A 23,763-nucleotide genomic window follows, 5' to 3' on the forward strand; every position below is an offset into this window, starting at 1 on the left:
TATCATAGTGATGGGCCATCAAAATCACTGCCCAACTCTGATGCTCCGAAGGACAGCACTTTCTTCTTTGAAGCAAATCAAAAACTGGTGGTCAGCCTAATAAAATAGACATACTGGTTAGGTTCATTGGCCATGCTAAATTCTCTCTCAGTGTACCTGAACAGGCGCTGGGGTGTGGCGACTAGGGGATTGTCACAGTAACTTTATTGCGGTGTTAATGTAAGCCTAATTGTGACACTAATAAATAAACTTAAACTTACTGTACATATTTGTGGAACATAGTAACACCATATATAATAGCTAAAGCTGCTTTCACAACTCATGGGTATTATTGCTCTGATTTTATTAAACAACATGAAGCATCTGCTGCAGGCTTCTCTGTGACATCTTCCACAATGTGAGATAACACCACGCCTAACCCAACGCACACTGAAACCAATTATTTTTTTGGGATCATAGTGAGCCAAAAGAGCATCATGTTCAGTACTTTCTTCACTTCTTCAGATCCTTTCCAGTTCTTCGCAGACCACTCCCAATCTATTCCGTTTTTTACACTTGATATCGTGGAGTTTATTTATTCGCTAAGTCCCAGATGAACTCAGAATAATACTCAATAATTCCTTTGGAAGTTTTAACTTGTTAAGTTACATTTGGCACCAGAGATGAGGTGAGAGTGACTGCCCTTGGCATCAGGGCAACATTTGACCGAATGTGGCATCAAGAGGCCCGAGCAAAACTGAAAACATACAATGTTCTCTTTCTGTCTTACTGTGGGAAGTCTGACAACACCAAGTTAAAGTCCAACAGGTTTATTTGGAATCACGAGCTTTCAGAGCGTTGTTCCTTCATCAGGTGAGTGAAGGGGCAGTGCTCCGAAAGCTCGTGATTCCAAATAAACCTGTTGGACCTTAACCTGGTGTTGTGAGACTTCTTACTGTGCCCATCCCAGTCCAACGCCAGCATTTCCACGTCTGTCATACTGTTAATTAGAACGTTATCTAAGAAGCAGCACACCCCCTGCATCCCACTTAGTACCTTATCTATGATGCTCTGGAACACAGCAGGAGCAATAGACGCCCCAGCGATAACCTTTCATACTGGTATAACCCTTTATGAATGCTAAGCAGCTTCCTGCTCTTGATTCTAAATGCAAATATGCATTTGAGAAATCTATTTACTGAACACCCTTCCATTTGCTAAATGAGAAAGCAGACCTTCATTGGCAGAGAATGGATAAGTGTCATTCTCAATCACCTTGTTTACCTTTGGTTTGTCATCTCCACAAAGCCAAATGGACCGGTGTGCTTTCTGAACTATTGCAACGGGCGCAGTCCGTTCACCGATCTTCACCTTTGTCATTGCCAGCTGCTCTTCCTAATCTATCCAGTGCTTTATTTACTGCTTCTAGCTGTGGATAACACTCTGGCCTGGCCTTGTGATGTGTCAGCTGCACATTGTGCTTTTCCTTGACTTCGGCCTTGCAACGCCTAATTTTATTTGCACTTAATGGCGGAGCCTCATTGTCATCTCTCTGTTGTGTCTAGCACTAAGATTAACATTTGCTCAGGTGAAGGCTGCCTTTATTGAACTCGTTTTATTTACACTTCCCTAACAGAGTAGTCAGCAAAAAAGGCAATAAACAAAATCCTCACATCTTGCAGTAGCATCATGTTAATCACTCAGTTTCAGGTTGTTAAATCCCCTTCCCAACACGTGCTTTGTCGATGCCTGCCTATGTTGTAGAAAATCAGCTAAAACGCTTAAATGGTGGCACAGTACCTCACAGCACTAGGCCCGGATTTGATTCCCAGCTGGGTGACTGTGCAGAATCTGCACGTTCTCCCCGTGTCTGCGTGGGTTTCCTCCGGGTGCTCCGGTTTCTTCCCACAGTCCAAAGATATGCTGGTTAGGTGCATCGGCCAGACTAAATACTCCCTCAGTGTACCCGGACAGGCGCCGGAGTGTGACGACTAAAGGATTTTTGCAGTGACTTCATTGCATAATAAATAAACTTAATAAAACCTGAAATATCTACAATCTTCCTCTGTGAAGAATTAATTTAACACTTCTGCTGTATTCTGATCACCATAAGACTTTTATCCCATTAGAGTCTTAGAACCATAGAATCCCGACAGCACAGAAGGGGGCCATTTGGCCCATTAGGCCTGCATCGACAACAATCCCACCCTATCCCCATAACCCCACAAATTTACCTTGCGAATCCCCAGAAACTAGGGTCAATTTAGCAGGGCCAATCAACCTAACCCACACATTTTTCAGACTGTGGGAAGAAAGCAGAGCACCTGGAGGAAACCCACGCAGACACGGAGAGAACGTGTAAACTCCACACAGACAGTGACCCAAGCCAGGAATCGAACTCAGGCCCCTGGCGTTGTAAGATAACCACTGTGCCACCGTGCCACCCTTGATTAGTTAAATGCAATCTTTCTTTTTTCCTCTTTCCGTACTCAACAGATCTTTGTCAGTCACCCGCCCCTCTTGGCTTCCTTGCACCTTTTAAACTATTTTTGACTTGCCTTATTTTTGTTATTCCTCTTCCACTTCACAGATCGATGACAGGCTAGAAATTAGCTTTGGTTTCCCTGTGCCAGCTCTGGAGGAGACATAGAGTGGTAGAATCATCGAGGTTTACAGCATGGAAACAGGCCCTTCGGCCCAACTTGTCCATGCTGCCCAGTTTTTACCACTAAGCCAGTCCCAATTACCCACGTTTGGTCCATATCCCTCTATATCCATCTTACCCATGTAACTGTCTAAATGCTTTTTAAAAGACAAAATTGTACCCGCCTCTACTACTACCTCTGGCAGCTTGTTCCAGACACTCACCACCCTCTATGTGAAAAAAAGACCTCTCTGGACCCTTTTGTATCTCTCCCCTCTCACCTTAAACCTATGCCCTCGAGTTTTAGACTCCCCTACCTTTGGGAAAAGATGTTGACTATCTAGCTGATCTATGCCCCTCATTATTTTATGGACCTCTATAAGATCACCCCGAAGCCTCCCATGCTCCAAGGACAAAAGTCCCAGTCTATCCAGCCTCTCCTTAAGCACATTTCTTTTAGAGTGAAGGGCAAGGCTGGTAAGGAAGCCTGGGTGACTCGGGATATTGAGGCCTTGGCCAAGAAAGAGAAAGAGGCACATGACATGCATAAGCAGCTGGGATCAAGTGGATCTTTTGAAGATGTATAGAGGGTGTAGGAGTAAAGTTAAGAGAGAAATCAGGAGGGCAAAATGGGGACACGAGATTGATTTAGCAGATAAGGCAAAGGAGAATCCAAAAGAATACAAATACATAAAGGGTAAAATAGTAACTAGGGAGAGAGTAGGGCCTCTTAAGGATCAATGAGGTCATCTATGAGTGGATTCACAAGAGATGGGTGAGACCTAAATGTTTTCTCACAAACATAGATCTCCCACTTTTGCTTCAGTTGATTATCTCCCTGGGAAACAGAATATCCTGTCCTTGCTCATTGCTAGGAAGAATCTAACTGATGCCTCTTTGCAGCGATATTTTATTTACAGTAGAACAAGCAGGCAGATCCATGGCTGTTGTTCACATCCCATTGATATTTTTACTGCCTTCTTTTCTGAGATTTAACATAATTCCCAATCATTTTCTTTGGTTGCAGGAACACTTTTCAAATGGATTTGCATCACAGACCCCTCCCCCCATCCACCCAATCATAATTATAGTACAATTTGCCACATGCTAGTCCACAAAGAGCCATTAGCTGCCCTTTCCATTAAAGAGAGACAATTGGTGAAACATAACTTGAGGGGCAGTTCTCCACAAATGTGAGGTAAGGCAAGGATCCTTCAGTCAGAATCTTTTTCCCTGAGCTGAAATGTCTTAACCTAGGGGGCATGCACTTAAAGTGAGAGGGGGAAAGTTCAAAGGAGATGTGTGGGCAAGTTTTTACACTGAGAGTGGTAGGTGTCTGGAACATACTGCTCGGGGTGGTGGTGGAGGCAGATACGATAGGGGTGTTTAAGGGGCTTTTAGATAAGCACATGAATATGTAAGGAATAGAGGGATATGGACAAAAGGCAGGCAGCAGGGATTAGTTTAATTTGGCATCATGTTCGCACATCGTGGGCCAAAGGGCCTGTTTCTGTGCTGTACTATTCTATGTTCTACATTCTATGTTCATGAACTACCACGGCCCATACAAGAGTTGATCCTGCATCATTGTCTTCAGTCTGGATTCCCCCCGAGCCATCTAAACTAACGAAGCTCACGCATATCACATTACTAATAAATAAAATGCATAACAGAATATTGGCCTGAGGGAACTTTTTTTCAGGTAGCATGTGGATAGAATCTGGAATGCACTGCCTGAGAGTCTGGAAGATATAGGTTCGATCAGGGCATGAAAGAGAGAACTGGATTATTACTTGAAACGGGAGAATGCCCAGAGCTATGAAGATAAGGCCAGGGAATTACACTTCGTGAATTGCTCCTTGGGAGAGCCAGCACCCTCTCCTTTCCTTCTCTATGAACGGTATGCTTTGTCTGTATAGCGCGCAAGGAACAATACTTTTCACTGGATGTTAATACATGCGACAATAATAAATCAAATCAAATCAAATCAAAAATGACAGACAGGAAATTATCCTTCCATACCGTAACCATTCTGTGATTCTGCGAAGATGAAAATATCGCAAAGAGCCTTTCAATAATGCTTTTAAGAGAACAAGTATTTACTTCCAGATTACTTCCAGATATCATGATCATCGTGCCACTCTCAGAGCTCTCCTATTGGTGTTGCCCTCTGAGGTGCGATGCCAACTCACTTGCCATGGCACATTTGGTGACTCCTCTTTACTTGCCCATGTCACCCACCCATAAGGCTGGTCCTGGTACTTGGTAGGGATTTGGTTAGGTTAAATTGTTAGATTGAACCTGGGTCCCTGAAGCAGCAGTGCTAATCACCGTGCCACCCCATGGATTCAAAACAATTATTGATTTGATTTGATTTATTATTGTCACGTATATTGGGATACGGTGAAAAGTGTTATTTCTTGCACTCTGTACAGACAAAGAATACCATTCTTAGAGAAGGAAAGGAGAGGGTGCAGGTACTTGGTAGGTACTATCATATTATTTTATATCATAGGTAGGTATGATGGTACCTACCCCTCCCTGTAAACTCTCCACAGGCCCCCAGCAGTCCATATTGAATGGCAAGGAGCACTTTCTTTATGTGAACCTTGGCTTGTAACCCCACAACATATCATAGCAAAAGGAAAAGTGAACCAAAATAATACATCATGGATGCAAAATGTTATATTTGTCTCGGTAGATTTGAAGAAAAAGATACCTGGTAGAGATATGTGCAAATTTTTCCCTCCTCAAATTTGATTTGACTTATTATTGTCACATGTATTGGGATAGAGTGAAAAGTATTGTTTCTTGCGTGCTACACAAACATAGCATACCATTCAAAGAATGCATAGAGGAGAAAGCGAGGAAAGGGTGCAGAATATAGTGTTACAGTCATAGCTAGGGTGTAGAGAAAAATCAACTTAATATATGATAAGACCATTCTAAAGCCTGATGGCAGCATGGAAGAAGCCGTTCTTGAGTCGATTGGTGTGTGATCTCAACTTTTGTATCTTTTTCCCCGATGGAAGAAGATGGAAGAGAGTTTTCCTGGGGTGCGAGGGATCCTTGATTGTGCAACAGTCAACTCTCGCCGATAGTTCTGACGCAGTACCTTATAAATAGCCAACGGGCACTTCGCTTTTTTAACCTCCCTCCCTAACCAAGTGCCAAGATACAATACTTCTACATCACTCGCAAAGCCATCACCTCCAGGCTTTCTCTCATCACTTATTTATTCAAAGTTCTCCAGTGAGTAATTCTCTACGATTGTGCTTTTGTTTATAAAATGCAAAGATAGCTAAAGGGCAAGTCATTAAAATGTAATGACATGGAAAACACAATTTTAATATACATATGCAGTCCTGCAAAAATGGGACATTTATAAAGCCATTAAATGTGAAATATTTTGTTGAGAAATATTAACTTTGAGTCGAAAACAATCTGTTTGCTTCTGAAACTTCGAAAGAAATGGCCACATTTGCTACAGAGTGATATCTGCAGGAAACAGACTCATTTAACTCAATTATCATTTTGGCTTGCAGGTACTGACCACTATAATTATACTTTATAGAGCCTGTTTACTCTTGTGTAATAGACAATTCTCCACTCGCCTCTAGCTTCCAGCCTCTTTCTCTCCATCACAATCTTTCTTGTCTTTCTCTCTAACGACACAATTATGGTCTTGTTTTTCCTCCTTCATGTATTCCATTGTGTGTGATCCTCAGCCTCTGACACACACCTTGGCTGTGTTGGTCAAAGCTCTTTGCACCGTTTCCTATCTGAACATCTTCATCCCTGAAGCTTCAAAATTAGGTAACCGCCATAATCAACACGCTTAATCTTTCAAATCGTGCAGCGTTCCAGGGAACGAAAGGGTCGATTCAATACCAAACAGGAATTGGGAGGTGAGGTAGAATATAGAATCCAGCAGTGCAGAAGGAGGCCATTCGGCCCATCGGGCCTGCACCGACCACAATCCCACCCAGGCCTTATCCCCATGACCCCATGCATTTGCCCTAACTAGTCCCCCTGACACTAAGGGGCAATTTAACATGGCCAATCCACCTAACCCGCACATCTTTGGACTGTGGGAGGAAACCGGAGCACCCGGAGGAAACCCACACAGACACGGGGAGAATGTGCAAGCCAGGAATCGGACCTGGGTCTCTGGCCCTGTGAGGCAGCAATGCTTACCACTGTGCCCATAGGGAAGGAGACTGAAGATAGTTTGATTTGATTTGATTTATTATTGTCCCATGTATTGGGATACAGTGAAAAGTATTGTCTCTTGCATGCTATACAGACAAAGCATACCGTTCAGAGAGAAGGAAAAGAGAATCTGCAGAATGTAGTGTTATAGTCGCAGTTAGGGTGTAGAGAAAGATCAACTTAATATGAGGTAGTTCATTCAAAAGTCTAATAGCAGCAGGGAAGAAGCTGTTCTTGAGTCGTTCGTACCTATCCTCAGACTTTTGTATCTTTTTCCCGACGGAAGAAGGTGGAAGAGAGAATGTCCGAGTGCGTGGGGTCCTTGATTATGCTGGCTGCTTTTCTGAGGCAGCGGGAAGTGTGGACAGAATCAATGGATGGGAGGCTGGCTTGCGTGATGGATTGGGCTACATTCACAACCATTTACAGACACGGTCAAAGAGCTAGGTTTTGAGGAGGTTTTCAAAGGCAATATATATATATATGAAGTGAAGATGCCGAAGATTGGAAAGAGGATCCCAGAGCTGTAATGCTTAAAGGCCAAACTACACCAGGGAGAGATCAGCCATGATTTGATTGAATGGCGGAGCAGGCTCGAAGGGCTGAATTTGCCTACTTCTGCTCCTAAATGCTATGTTCCTATATTCCTATGTAACCACCATCAGTGGACTGGAGGAAGGAGGGATGACACATCAGAACAAAGTGAAAAGAGCAGCAAGTTCAAGCTGGGAGGCCTACGAGAGAGGATAGAATGCAACAAAGATATGGCAGCATGGTGGCACAGTGGTTAGCACTGCTGCCTCACGGTGCCAAGGACCCGGATTGAATTCTTGTCTTGGGTGACTGTCTGTATGGAGCTTTTATATTCTCCCCGTGTCTGTATGGGTTTCCGCTCACAGCCCAAGGATGTGACAGTTAAGTGGATTGGCCATTGTAAATTGTTCCTTGATGTGCAAGGATGTGTCCATTAGGTGGATTGGCCATGGTAAATGCACAAGGTTACAGGGATAGGGCAGAAGAGCGGGTCTGGGTAAGATGCTCTTTCACCTCTTTCGGAGAGGTGGTGCAGACTCGATGGGCCGAATGGCCTCCTTCTGCATTGTAGGGATTGGATGGACTTGTAAATGAGAGTGAGTTGAAGTGTGAGAAGGTTATCGGGTACGGCAGTGTTACAGTGTCGCAGTTCTTTGTCTAAGGCACAAGTTTATGAATTTATGTATGAAATTTATGAATGCTGTTCTCACAGATAGAATTTTAATGCTTTGTTTTAACAGGTCAGAGTGACTCCTATCTGAAGGCTGTGGAATCTTGATTTAAATCAGCAAATTGGGCTCCCAGCTATCCTGGCATTTTATAAATAAAATACAATCTTGGAGTGTTACTCACTGGAGAGATTTGAATGACCTCAATTTTATCAAGACTTCTTGATAACACACCTGGACAGATGCTGCCTTGGTGTCAAGGGCAGTGGCTCTCATGTCTCCTCTGGAATTTGTCCATATTTGGCCCAAGGCTGTAAAGAGGTCAAGAGCCTGTCAGATCCTGAACCTGTCAGAACCCACACTGAGCATCAAGAGAGCTGCCTCACTTGATAGAACTGTTGACAACATCCATCACTTCCATTGCTTCCTTCACTTTGACAACGATCAAGAGTAGACTGATGGGGCAGTAATCGGACAGTAACTGGATTGGTGCTGCTTTTTGTGGACAGGCATATCTGGGGAATTTTTCACATTGTTGGGTAAGTGCCAATGTTGTGTCTTTACTGGAGCAGCTTGGCTAAGGCTGTGTCTAGTTCTGGAGCACAAGTCTTCAGTGTGACAGCCTGGAGGTTGTCAGGGCCCAAATACCCTTTTATGTACCCAGTGTGTCCTGCCATTTCTTGATATCATATTCAGTGAAACAAATTGACTGTGCTGGCAACTTCTCCACATGCATGTACTTTGCCATCAAAGGGCCTAGGCTTTGCCTGTCTCAACATCCTGAGTTGTATCAGGACATCGGGTACAAATAAAACTACAAAATCATGGACTCTTCAGAAAATCATTGATCCTGATCCTGACAAGGGAAGTTGCATAGAATAGGGGGGATGTAATGAGTGGCAGCCATGGTTTCCACTACACGCCTTGGCTTTTGACTCCACACCATGGACAGTTTCCCTTTGGCAGGTTCCCTACCTGGACGTCAGCCTGATCGAATCACAGAATGGTTACGGTGCTGAAAGAGGACATTCGACCCTTCGCAGAATCACAGAATCCTACAATGCAGAAGAGGCCCTTCAGGCCATTGATTTGATTTGATTTGATTTATTATTGTCACATGTATTAGTATACAGTGAAAAGTATTGTTTCCAGACACAAAGCATACCGTACATAGAGAAGGAAATGAGAGAGTGCAGGATGTAATAGAACATAGAACAGCGCAGCACAGTACAAGCCCTTCGGCCCACGATGTTACAGTCATGGCTAGGGTGTAGAGAAAGATCAACTTAATGCAAGGTAGATCCATTCAAAAGTCTGTCAGCAGCAGGGAAGAAGCTGTTCTTTTGAGTCAGTTGGTACGTGAGCTCAGACTTTTGTATCTTTTTCCCAACGGAAGAAGGTGGAAGAGAGAATGTCCGGGGTGTGTGGGGTCTTTAATTATACTGTCTGCTTTGCTGAGGCAGTGGGAAGCGTAGACAGAGTCAATGGATGGGAGGCTGGTTTGCATGATGGATTGGGCTACATTCACGAACTTTTGTAGTTCCTTGCGGACTTGGGCAGAGCAGGAGCCATACCAAGCTGTGATACAACCAGAAAGAATGCTTTCTATGGTGCAGCTGTAAAAGTTGGTGAGGGTCACAGCTGACATGCCAAATTTCCTTAGTCTTCTGAGAAAGTAGAGGTGTTGGTGGGCTTTCTTAACTATAGTGTCGGCATGGGGGGACCAGGACAGGTTGTTGGTGATCTGGACACCTAAAAACGTGAAGCTCCTGACCCTTGAGACATTGAGTCTGCACCGACGCATGAAAGGCCCTGACCTGCCCACCTACTCTCACTTGCCAGCACATCTTTGGACACTAAGGGGCAATTTAGTTCTGCAGTTTTATCTGTTATACCCTCTCTTCCCTGTCTTCCTCTATTTTCTCTCATTCCAATTTTCATTTTTGGTCATGAGACCAGTTAACTGCGCTGACTAGTTACCCATATCTGAGTTGATTTGAGTGAGATGTTCAAAATGCAGTGTGAAAAGAGGAACCATTTTATAATCATCTAAAAAGGAATAATTTGATTAGGGATAGTCAACACGGTTTTGTGAAGGGTAAGTCGTGCTTCACAAACCTTATTGAGTTCATTGAGAAGGTGACCAAAGAGGTGGATGAGAGTAAAGCAGTTGATGTGGTGCATATGGATTTCAGTAAAGCGTTTGATAAGGTTCCCCACGGTGAGCTATTGCAGAAGATACGGAGGCATGGGATTGAGGGTGATTTAGCAGTTTGGATCAGAAATTGGCTAGCTGTAAGAAGACAGAGGGTGGTGGTTGATGGGAAATGTTCATCCTGGAGTTCAGTTACTAGTGGTGCACCGCAAGGATCTGTTTTGGGGCCACTGCTGTTTGTCATTTTTATAAATGACCTGGATGAGGTCGTAGAAGGATGGGTTAGTAAATTTGCGGATGACACTAAAGTCGGAGGAGTTGTGGACAGTGCGGAAGGATGTTGCAGGTTACAGAGGGACATAGATAAGCTGCAGAGCTGGGCTGAGAGGTGGCAAATGGAGTTTAATGCGGAAAAGAGTGAGGTGATTCACTTTGGAAGGAGTAACAGGAATACAGAGTTCTGGGCTGATGGTAGGATACTTGGTCGTGTGGATGAGCAGAGATCTCGGTGTCCATGTGCATAGATCCCTGAAAGTTGGCACCCAGGTTGATAGGGTTGTTAAGAAGGCATACAGTGTGTTTGTTTTTATCGGTAGAGGGATTGAGTTTCGGAGCCATGAGGTCATGTTGCAGCTGTACAAAACTCTGGTGCGGCCGCACTTGGAGTATTGCGTACAGTTCTGGTCGCCGCATTGTAGGAAGGATATGGAAGCATTGGAAAGGTTGCAGAGGAGATTTACCAGGATGTTGCCTGGTATGGTGGGAAGGTCTTATGAGGAAAGGCTGAGGGACTTGAGGCTGTTTTCGTAAGAGAGAAGAAGGTTAAGAGGTGACTTAATAGAGGCATATAAGATGATCAGAGGATTAGATAGGGTGGACAGTGAGAGCCGTTTTCCTCAGATGGTGATGGCTAGCACGAGGGGACATAGCTTTAAATTGAGGGGTGATAGATATAGGACAGATATCAGAGGTAGGTTCTTTACTCAGAGAGTAGTAAGGGCGTGGAATGCCCTGCCTGCAGCAGTAGTGGACTCGCCAACATTAAGGGCATTTAAATAGTCTTTGGATAAACATATGGATGATATTGGAATAGAGTAGGTTAGATGGGCTTTAGATTGGTTTCACTGGTCGGCGCAACATCAAGGGCCGAAGGGCCTGTACTGCGCTGAAATGTTCCATGTTCTATATTCTATGTACTGTGAAAATCCCCGAGTCACCACACACCGGCATCTGTTGGGGCACACTGAGGGAGAATTTAGCATGGCCAATGCATCCAACCAGCTCAAGTTTCAGACTGTGGGAGGAAATGGGAGCACCCGGAGGAAACCTGCAGACACGGGGAGAATGTGCAGACTCCACACAGTCACCCATGGCCAGAATTGAACGTGGCCCTAGCACTGTGAGGCAGCAGTGCTAACCACTGTGCTACCGTGTCGCCCCAGTTGGTGCAGACTCGATGGGCCCTATGGCCTCCTTCTGCACTGTAGAGATTCTATGATTTTTAAATAAAAACTCCGAAAGCTGAAGTTTTAAAACAAAGGTTTATGCATTTTTTAGATGTTTGACTGTCTGGGAGGAGAGGAAACTTTGCAAGTTACCACCTCCAGGCACTGAGATAAAAATGTAAGGAATGTTCGAGACATTCTACAGTTTGTTTGGAAACGAATGAGGTCATGACAAAGATATCACTGTTTCTGTGTCTTTGATCCAGAAAGTTTTCTTGGCTTTGGAAAGGCTAGAAGTCAAACAGATCATGCCAATTTACCATCATTCAGCTTTGGCACTCAGACCTGCCCCTCATCTGAAATAGACTCTGGAAGGCAGTAGAACAAATAGAGTCATAGAGGTTTACAGCATGGAAACAGGCCCTTCGGCCCAACTTGTCCATGCCGCCCTTTTCTTTTTACCCTGAAACTAGTCCCAATTGCCCGCATTTGGCCCATATCCCTCTATATCCATCTTATCCAAGTAACTGTCTAAACACTTTTTAAAAGACAAAATTATTACTGCCTCTACCACTACCTCTGGCAGCTTGTTCCAGACACTCACCACCCTCTGTGTGAAAATGTTGCCCCTCTGGACCCTTTTGTATCTCTCCCCTCTCACCTTAAACCTATGCCCTCTGGTTTTAGACTCCCCTACCTTTGGGAAAAGACATTGACTATCTAGCTGATCTATGCCCCTCATTATTTTATAGACCTCTATAAGATCACAATAATTCACTGAACAAAGGCTTGGAACTGAAAAGGATTCTGACCAGATCTATTAAATATTAAGTAGACTCAGCCAATGGGAGGAACGTGATTGTTGGCAGTTACAGTTGTTACGAACTAAACTTCAATGTAACTTGGGCCAGTCATAAGAGGCCCCAAATGTTAACGTTTATGTAGGGTCATCTATTGAGCTTTTCCCCCTGTTCTTACTCTCTGATGATTTTAAAAGGAGCAGGGAATTTTAGCAGGCTAGGAAATCTGTTTAAAAATGCTGGGATAAAGCTGTATTTTTATTTAAATGGCGAAAGTCGCCAACATTTAGAATCGCTTTGACAAAGGGCCATCTGGACTTGAAACAACAGCTCTTTTCTCTCCTTATAGATGCTGCCAGACCTGCTGAGATTTTTCCAGCATTTTCTCTTTTGGTTTTAGAATCGTAGAATCCCGACAGTGCAGAAAGAGGCCATTCAGCCCATCAAGTCTGCAGCCGATCACAATCCCACCCAGCCCCTATCCCCATAACCCCACTTATTTAGAACATAGAACATAGAACATTACAGCGCAGAACAGGCCCTTCGGCCCACGATGTTGCACCGACCAGTTAAAAAAAAAACTGTGACCCTCCAACCTAAACCAATTTCTTTTCGTCCATGAACCTATCTACGGATCTCTTAAACGCCCCCAAACTAGGCGCATTTACAACTGATGCTGGCAGGGCATTCCAATCCCTCACCACCCTCTGGGTAAAGAACCTACCCCTGACATCGGTTCTATAACTACCCCCCCTCAATTTAAAGCCATGCCCCCTCGTGCTGGATTTCTCCATCAGAGGAAAAAGGCTATCACTATCCACCCTATCTAAACCTCTAATCATCTTATATGTTTCAATAAGATCCCCTCTTAGCCGCCGCCTTTCCAGCGAAAACAATCCCAAATCCCTCAGCCTCTCCTCATAGGATCTCCCCTCCATACCAGGCAACATCCTGGTAAACCTCCTCTGCACCCTCTCCAAAGCCTCCACATCCTTCCTGTAATGTGGGGACCAGAACTGCACACAGTACTCCAAGTGCGGCCGCACCAGAGTTGTGTACAGTTGCAACATAACGCTACGACTCCTAAATTCAATCCCCCTACCAATAAACGCCAAGACACCATATGCCTTCTTAACAACCTTATCTACTTGATTCCCAACTTTCAGGGATCTATGCACACATACACCTAGATCCCTCTGCTCCTCCACACTATTCAAAGTCCTCCCGTTAGCCCTATACTCAACACATCTGTTATTCCTACCAAAGTGAATTACCTCACACTTCTCCGCATTAAACTCCATCCGCCACCTCTCGGCCCAACTTTGCAACCTGTCTAAGTCTTCCTGCAAACTACGACACCCTTCCTCACTGTCTACCACACCACCGACTTTGGTGTCATCAGCAAATTTGCTAATCCACCCAACTATACCCTCATCCAGATCATTAATAAATATTACAAACAGCAGTGGCCCCAAAACAGATCCCTGAGGTACACCACTTGTAACCGCACTCCATGATGAATATTTACTATCAACCACCACCCTCTGTTTCCTATCCGCTAGCCAATTCCTGATCCAATTTCCTAGATCACCCCCAATCCCATACATCTGCATTTTCTGCAGAAGCCTACCATGGTGAACCTTATCAAATGCCTTACTAAAATCCATATATACCACGTCCACTGCCTTGCCCCCATCCACCTCCTTGGTCACTTTCTCAAAAAACTCAATAAGGTTAGTAAGGCACGACCTACCTGCCACAAAACCATGCTGACTATCACCTATCAATTCATTACTCTCCAAATAACTATAAATCCTATCCCTTATAATTTTTTCCAACATCTTGCCGACAACAGAAGTGAGACTCACCGGTCTATAATTCCCGGGGAAGTCTCTGTTCCCCTTCTTAAACAATGGGACAACATTCGCTAACCTCCAATCTTCTGGTACTATACCAGAGGCCAACGACGACCTGAAGATCAGAGCCAGAGGCTCTGCAATCACTTCTCTTGCCTCCCAGAGAATCCTTGGATAAATCCCATCCGGACCAGGGGATTTATCTATTTTCAGACCCTCCAGAATATCCTGCACATCCTCCTTATCAACTGTAATACTGTCTATTCTACTCCCTTGCAACCCAGTGTCCTCCTCAGCTATATTCATGTCCCCTTGCGTGAACACCGAAGAGAAATATTGGTTCAATGCTTCACCAATCTCCTCCGGTTCCACACATAACTTCCCTCTGCCATCTATAACTGGCCCTAAACTTGCCCTAACCAACCTTCTGTTCTTGACATACCTATAGAACGCCTTAGGATTCTCTTTAACCCTATCCGCCAAAGTCTTCTCATGTCCCCTTTTAGCCCTTCTAAGCTCGCTCTTCAACTCCCTCTTAGCCAATCTAAAGCTTTCTAGTGCACTACCCGAGTGCTCACGTCTCATCCGAACATAAGCCTCCTTTTTCTTTTTAACCAACAAAGAAACTTTTTTGGTGCACCACGGTTCCCTAGCCCTACCAATTCCTCCTTGCCTGACAGGGACATACCTATCACAGACTCGCAGTAGCTGCTCCTTGAAAAAACTCCACATGTCGGACGTTCCCAGTCCCTGTAATCTCCTAGTCCAACCTATGTTTCCTAATTCTCTCCTAATAGCCTCATAATTACCCTTCCCCCAGCTAAAACCACTGGCCCGAGGTTCATGCCTATCCCTTTCCATCACTAAGGTGAACGTAACCGAATTGTGGTCACTATCACCAAAATGCACACCAACTTCCAAGTCTAGCACCTGGTCTGGCTCATTTCCCAGCACCAGATCCAATATAGCCTCACCTCTAGTTGGCCTGTCTACATACTGAGTCAAAAAACCTTCCTGCACGCTTTGAACAAAAACTGACCCCTCTAACGAGCTAGAGCTATAACAATTCCAGTCAATATTAGTCAAGTTAAAATCCCCCATAACAATTGCCCTATTACTTTCACTCCTAAGCAGGATTGACTCCGCAATCCTTTCCTCAACCTCTCTAGAACTTTTAGGAGGTCTATAAAAGACTCCCAACAGGGTGACCTCTCCTCTCCTATTTCTAATCTCCGCCCATACTACCTCAACAGATAAGTCCTCATCAAACCTCCTCTCTGACACTGTGATACAATCTCTGACCAATAATGCTACCCCTCCCCCTCTTCTACCTCCTTCCCTACTTCGACTAAAACATTTGAACCCCTGCTAATCTCTGTAACATACACTCTGTAACATACACATCCCAAGACACTAAGGAACAATTTAGCACGGCCAATCAACCTTACCCCCACATCTTTGGATTATGGGAGGAAACTGGAATACCCGGAGGAATCCCTCGCAGTCATGTGGAGAGTGTGCAAAATCCCCACAGACAGTCACCCGAAACCAGGAATCGAACCCAGGTCCCTGGCGCTATGAGGCAGCAGTGCTAACCACGCTGCCCTTTAAACCCAGTGGATGCTTGAATTTTGAATTAATTGGTTATACTCCTCCCACAGTCCGTATCTATATTTTGGGACAACTGTACCAAAATGGTCCCTTTCTGTGAGTGAACCTAGTTTTTAATTTTAATATAAGAACATAAGAAATAGGAGCAGGAGCAGGCCATCTGGCCCCTCGAGCCTGCCCCACCATTCAATAAGATCATGGCTGATCTGATAGTGGTTTAGTTCCACTTACGCGCCCGCTCCCCATAACCCTTAAATCCCTTATTGATCAGAAATCTATCTACCTGTGACTTAAACATATTGAACGAGGTAGCCTCCACTGCTTCAATGGGCAGAGAATTCCAGAGATTCACCACCCTCTGAGAGAAGACGTTCCTCCTCAACTCTGTCCTAAACTGACTCCCCCTTATTTTGAGGCTGTGTCCTCTAGTTCTTGTTAATGGTTCATTTTTTTCTACACACCACTGCACTGAAATCAGTAAGATGAAAATCATGCATGATTCTCCAGGCTCTTCCTTCTTCCCAAGCACAAAAGTTTGTCACTTTGTAATGAAGACAGAGTCCTTTTAAGAGAAGTAATCATTTATGAGCCATTCACTTAAGTGTAATTTACAGCCGTGTTAAAGTAACGCTTCATCCTGGCTGTTAGAATCAGGATTATCAGTGCATTCTGAAGCTTTCACTGAGTGACTTTGGGTTGTTAAGAGGTGATTAATTCTGTAGACTTCGGGGAAGAAGGCTGCAAGGTCACAGGCAAGAGTGGGGGCAGTATTCATAAGCGTTGTGGCTTGCAGCGTTGCCCTGTCAAAGGAAAGAACAGAAAGTGGTGTAAAGTCAATGAGACATTAATTTCCCACTTTAGGGCCTCAGTTGGACCATTGATGGGTGGGCCAAATCATAGAATCATAGAATCACCAAACCTCTACAGTGCAGAAGAGGTCATTCGGCCCATCAAGTCGGGTAAATATGTAGGGATATCGGGGTAGGGCCTGGGTGGGATTGTGGTCGGTGCAGACTCAATGGGCCAAATGGCCTCTTTCTGCACTGTAGGGTTTCTATGATTCTATGAAGTCTGCACCGACTCTCTGACAGAGTATCTTACCCAGGTCTTCTCTCCCTTCCTATTCCTTAACCCCACACATTTACCATGCGTAATCCATCTAGCCTACACATCTTGGGACACCAAGGGGCAATTTTGCATGGCCAACCCACCTAACCAGCACGTCTTTCAGACTGTGGGCGGAAACCAGAGCACCCAGAGGAAACCCACATAGATAAAGGAGAGAACATGCAAACTCCACACAGATAGTCACCCAAGGCCAGAACCAAACCCGGGTCCCTGGTGCTCTGAGGTAGCAGCACTAACCATTGTGCCACCGTGCCACTCTAATGCTGCCCTTCCACAAATTACAACACCACTCGAAAGATTGCAGTGGGGACGGGCAGTGATGAGAGGGAAGTCAGCGGCAAGTTACCTGCTGAATCTTACCCCATCTCCTCCAGATCTGTAGGTGTGGGAGCGTAAAATCCAGTCTATTGAAGCATTGAGGGGGGGAGGAACGTGATGAGAAAGTGGCACTATGCCAACTATGCAGGTTCTCTGGGGGCAGGCAGTGCCCGACTCTGTTTCCTGCATAGCCTGCACTGCATTCCTCACTGGTATCAATGATAATGTTCACTAACCATGGGGAAGCTACATAGTCTACAAACAGATGCTGTGCAAATAAAGTTTTCACCCAGAAGGCAGACAACCCGTTACATTATCTATGTGCCGGCCATGAGAGAGCTGTCCAGTCTAATCGTTTTTTCCAGCTCTTGGTCCACAGCCCTGTGGCTTACAAGACTGCAGTTGCATACCCCAGTACTTTAATTAAATATGAAGAGCATTTCTGTCTCTGCTACCTTCCAGGCAGTGAGATCCACACTGGGTGAAAAAAAAAACACTCCTCAACCCCCCTCTAATACTTCCACCAGTTACATCATTAGTTATTGATGTCATTAATACACAAAATTGTTGGGGCCAGTTTAGCTCGGATAGCTGCTTCATAATGCAGAGCGACGCACATAGCGTGGGTTCAATTCTTGTACAGGCTGAGATTATTTTTGAAGGCCCTGCCTTCTCAACCTTGCCCCTCGCCTGAGATGTGGAGGTCCTCAGGTTAAATCACCACCATAGCTCTGGCCGATGGTCATCTGGAACTATGATGATTTTATATAAATTGTGTTTAGTTGTATGTAGAAGGTGATCATTAACTGGCCCATGACATGAGCCCCCTATGAATAGATAGAGTTTAAAGTTAAAGTTGTTGGGGTTAGGCGGTACACCTGTAATGTCGGGGGAGGCAATTGCCTAGTGGTATTATTGCTAGACTACTGACCCAGAAAATCAGCTAATGTTCTGGGGACCCGTGTTCGAATCCCGCCATGGCATGTGGTGGAATTTGAATTCAAAACAAAATTTGGAATTAAGAATCTAATGATGACCATGAAACCATTGTCGATTGTTGGAAAAACTCACCTGGTTCACTAATACCCTTTAGGGAAGGAAATGTGCCATCTTCACCTGGTCTGGCCTACATGTGGCTCCAGAGCCACAGCAATGTGGTAGACTCTCAACTGCCTTCTGAAATGGCCCAGCAAGCCACTCAGTTCAAAGGCAGCTAGTGATGGGCAATAAATGCTGTAAGAGTTTTAACAACACCAGGTTAAAGTCCAACAGGTTTATTTGGTAGCAAATGCCATTAGCTTTCGGAGCTCTGCTCCTTCGTCCTTCGTGGGATAGCCACTCCATCTGACGAAGGAGCAGTCACTGTCACTGTCTATATGGAGTTTGCACGTTCTTCCCCTGTCTACGTGGGTTTCCTCCAGCTGCTCCATTTTCCTCCCACAGTTCAAAGATGTGCAGGTTAAGTGGGTTGGCTGTGCTAAATTGCCCCTTAGTGTCCAAAGTGAGGTTATGGGATAGGGAAGAGGCATAAAATGGTTCGGCACAGACAAGAAGGGCCAAAAGGCCTGTTTCTGAGCTGTAATTTTCTATGGTTCTATGGTTCTATGGAAGAGGTTAAATGGCCTCTTCTTCATTGGAGGGATTCTCTGATCTGCCTTTAGGCAACAACTAAGGTATGACATCTACCTTGAGCCCATTTAATGACAATCTGAAGGGTTCGAATAGCTGTTTCCCTAACTGCAAAGGTTTGAACCTTAGTGCTTTCCTCTCTTGAGGCATTGACTCTCTACGTGGAAGAGCAAGGGCAGTACGAAAATAGGAATACCACCACCTGTAATTGCCTTTCCAAATCACACATCAGTCTGTGCACGGTGGCACAGTGGTTAGAACTGCTGTCTCACAACACCTGGGACCCGGGTTCGATTCCCGGCTTGGGTCACTGTCTGCGTGGAGTTTGCATGTTCTCCCCGTGTCTGCATGGGTTTCCTCCCACAGTCCAAAGATGAGCGGGTTAGGTTGATTGGCCATGCTAAATTAACCCTCGTGTCAGGGAGATCAGCAGGGTAAATGTGTGGGGTTACAGGAATAGAGCCTGGGTGGGATGTGGTCGGTACAGACTTGATGGGCCAAATGGCCTCCTTCTGTACTGTAGGGATTCTATGATTCTATGATATATGTTGAGATAGTGCGTGCATCTGAGGGGAACCCTGAGGTCTTGGTGTGCACATACACCAGTCAATCTTGACCTTGCACCTTGCAAGATTTGGGATGTTCTGCTGAAGAATCTTTGGTGAGATTTAGCCTCACGACACGGGGGAGTGGATGTGAAAGGTGGGAGATGGGCTGCTGATCAATTGCACTGCTTTGCCTTAGGGGGGTGCCAACTCTTGTTGTCCCTTCTTCCCCATACTGGTGAGATTGTCAGTGGAAAGGTGGTTACCTTCAGAGTTATGAATTGATAATGGTGACTTTCAGCATGAAAGGCTTATGATCGGCATGCGTGCATCAGATTTCTGGAGTTGTTGTTTGTCCGAGGGTTGCGTGGTTATTTGGGCATGTTCAGGAAGCATGTCCCAGCAAGCTGTGATTGTGTTTTGAAGCCTTTACTATTTTTGCATTGATTGAGTACTACTTGCTGTTTAGATCCAGGTTGAGTGCACGCTGCTAATAGGTGTATTTCCTCACTATAGTACCTTGTGGCCTCTGCAAAGAAGACTGATGTCTGGGATGTTAATTAGTGGCCTCACACTGCAATTGAAATGGTTTAAATTGCTAATTGGAAGCATTGGTCATCCCTCCTGCGAGTTTGTCACAACATGTAGATGGTATCACGCTGGTTTTGAGAGCATTAGCCATTGAATGAGAGAGACCAGAGTGAATATGTCATTCTGAATTGTATTGAGCATTCAAAAAATCAGAATTGTGAACTGTTTTATCTTAGAGTACAGTGTATTTTTGCCATGCCATGATGCAAAAAGGTTAATGTCCCATTAGGATGTGCAAGCCATTCCATTACACTGGCAGAAATGTTGTGGGCTGGGTCTTCTGTCTGTCACAACCATGCTCTCTGTAATGTTCAATTGTTCATTTCTTTGATTAGTCTTTGAGTCTGATCAACTCTCACTGTGCTTGATTGGTTAAGTCTGGGTTTGGACTCACCAGCAAAGTAAACAGACACCACAGAAGTTACCAGAAGCTGAGATGTAAAGATAAGTGCAGACATTTGTGATTGCAGAGCTATTTTTAAAAATCTATGCAAAGAAATCTGTTGCACTCTTAGAAACTAGTGTCATATCTGAATTACTCTGATATATAAATTTTACAACACTCTCTTGACTATCCTCCCACCTTCCATTGTCCATAATCTTGATGTCACCTGAAACTCTGCTATTCCACCTCACACCAAGGCCTGTTCACCAATCACTGTTGTGCTTGTTGACCTACGTTGGCACAGGTGATTCAGTACTCTAATCATTACCTTAGCTCTCAGCCAAGCATACATAATGAAGCTTGATGAGAGCCCAGACACCCATTAAGCCTGCTGAAACAGCTGTGCCCAAAGAAATATTGTTTGAGTGACAGCTCAAGCTCTCTGATCTCTGCTGTCAATTTCATAATGTTTGTTTACACAAGTTAAGTGTTTTTGAGGTTTTATAGTTTTTGTTCTTGATATTTAAAGGGTCTGGATGATATCAGCTTGTATTGAAATAATTTTTATTAAGATAGCAAAAAAATATGAAAAGATTTTTCTAATACATTACACAAGATACTTTAGAGTGCATTGGTTCTAGACATTGTATGTTGGGCCAATTGACATGGAAGTGCCATAGCTAGGCATAAAAAGCATGAGGGCCAATAGGTGACATCTGGTGGCATTGCATAGAGAGTGAGCAGATATGAAGGGTCTTTCTTTTTTTAATCATAGAAATAATCATAGAAACCCGACAGTGCAGAAGGAGGCCATTCAGCCCATCGAGTCTGCACTGACAACAATCCAAACAAGACCCTATCCCCGTAACTCCACATGTCTACCCCGCTAATCCTGCTAACCTACACATCTGGGGACAATAAGGGGAAACTTGGCATAGCCAATCCACCTAACCTAAACACCTTTGGAACATTACAGGGCAATTTAGCATGGCCAGTGCAACTAACCTGCACATCTTTGGACTGTGGGAGGAAACCAGAGCACCCGGAGGAAACCCACGCAGACCTGGGGAGAACATGCAAACTTCACACAGACAGTGACCCAAGCTGGGAATTGAACCCAGGTCCCTGGCGCTGTGAGGCAGCAGTGCTAACCACTGTGCCACCATTTCGCCCTGGGACAGCATCCAAGTATGACCTTAACTAGCTGAATTGTGACAACATCCGAGTACAGCCATACCAGGCAGCTAGTGTGGCTGCCTCAAAACTTCTTCCCAGGTTGGCTGGCCTGACTCCAGCCTGCTGCGGATTGTACATCCATTGAAATTTCCATTCCTGAGTTTGATAAGATATTTGAATCAAACACGAGTTGAGGTACAGGTCAGTCCTGATCTGATTCAGTGATGCGGCTAATAGAGTGGATGACATACTCTTGTAAGTCGAGGCAGGATCAATAAGTGTGGCATGAGGGCCTGGGCGAGTGACACACTCCCTTTTCAAGGACGAGTGGGAGTCTGGCACCAAAAGCAGTCATGATGATAGGAAGAAAAAGGTCAGGGTAAGGAAGGTCCAAGGTTCCCTTGTGGGGCTTCAGGGAGCACTCCCACTCTCCCTGACCCATAAGGAAATCTAAATAAGGTTTTTAACCTGACCTTGCTGCACGTCCCAATCCAATCCTTGTCAGGTTCTGGCAGGTTCACAGGACCTGATAACCAGGCCTCGCTGCTCAGGCTCCTCACTATCTGAATCCTGCTCGATGGGAAAATTTAAAATCTAGACCTGTGCTAATGGTTTCTCAGAAGGTTCCTTTCCAGCTATGTGCTCATAAAAACAGGGCCCCCAAGGATTGTTTTTATCCAATTGGCAATGGTTTCATGGTCATCATTAGACTTCTAATTCCAGGTTTTTATTAAATTCAAATTTCTCCATTTCCCGTGGTGGGATTTGAACCAGGGTCCCCAGAGCATTATCCTGGATCTGTGGATTGTCCAGTGACAATACCACTGCGTCATCACCGCCCCCCCCGCTCCCCCCCCCCCCCGCCATGTGATAACGTTTCCCATCTACCCAGCAATATTTTAATATTTGTGGACTAAATCCCTATAAAATGTGTGTTAATATTTGTAAGGACCCTCCCCACTCCAGGTGCATGTTAAAATTTATCGACCACTCCCACGTCTATAGGTTCATATTTGTTGACCACCACCTCTGGGTAATGATTGTAGTATCAGCGTCTGACACATGAAGGGTTCATGTGGGACTGAGTACAATACCGCCCACAGTGATATAAGATGTGATCTGCACCTAGGGGTCAGTGTGATGTTGGACAGAGCCATGTGTAAAAGCAAGCATGGAGACAGCTACTAGCTTGGACCTTTATTGTACCTATGTATGCAATTCGTAATAGTTAACCAATAATTACTGTTGAACTATCATCATTTGGCACGGTGGTTAGCACTGCTGCCTCACAGTGCCAGGGAACTGGATTCGATTCCCGGCTTGGGTGACTGTACAGAGTCTGCACATTCTCCCCATGTCTGCGTGGGTTTCCTCCGGATGCTCTGGTTTCCTCCCACAGTCCGAAAGACATGCTGATTAGGTGCATTGGCCATGCTAAATTATCTCTCAGTGTATCCAAACAGGCGCCGGAGTGTGGCGACTAGGGGATTTTCAGAGTAACTTCATTGCAGTGTTAATGTAAACCTACTTGTTACAATAATAAATAAACTTTAAAACTTTAAATCACTTACTGGACAATGCCCAATCCTTACAACATTTATAAGTGCTCTTGTCTGTGATTTAAATTGGTAAGCTCGACAGGAAAGTTCACAAAGTTTTCTTGGAGAGTGAAGGTTAAAAGGGAGAATTAATAGAGACATTTACAAGGAAAAAAGTTTTGATAGATTAAATAAGAATAAACCAGTGCTACTGGCAGGTTTGTTAGACAGAAAGTTTAAACTTAAAGTCATTGGAAAAAGAGGCAGCATGAGTTGAGAAGTTTTTTTTAACACATCTATGATGATCTGGAATAGACAGCCTGACAAGGTGGTGGAAGCAGATTCAATGATAGCTTTCAAAAGTGAATGGAACAATGACTTAAAAGGAAGAAAATTGCAAGGCTCTGTGATAAATGTGCAGGATAGTTTGCTCAATGATGGGCTGAATGGTTTCCCTCAGAGCTGTAAGGATCTGTGATGCTATTACCTTCTGCAACCCACAGAAGATTACTTCATTTCTGAAGCTGTGACAAGTTGGACGGTGGCAAT

This window comes from Mustelus asterias, chromosome 1, assembly GCF_964213995.1.
Source record: "Mustelus asterias chromosome 1, sMusAst1.hap1.1, whole genome shotgun sequence".
Classification (NCBI taxonomy): Eukaryota; Metazoa; Chordata; class Chondrichthyes; order Carcharhiniformes; family Triakidae; genus Mustelus; species Mustelus asterias.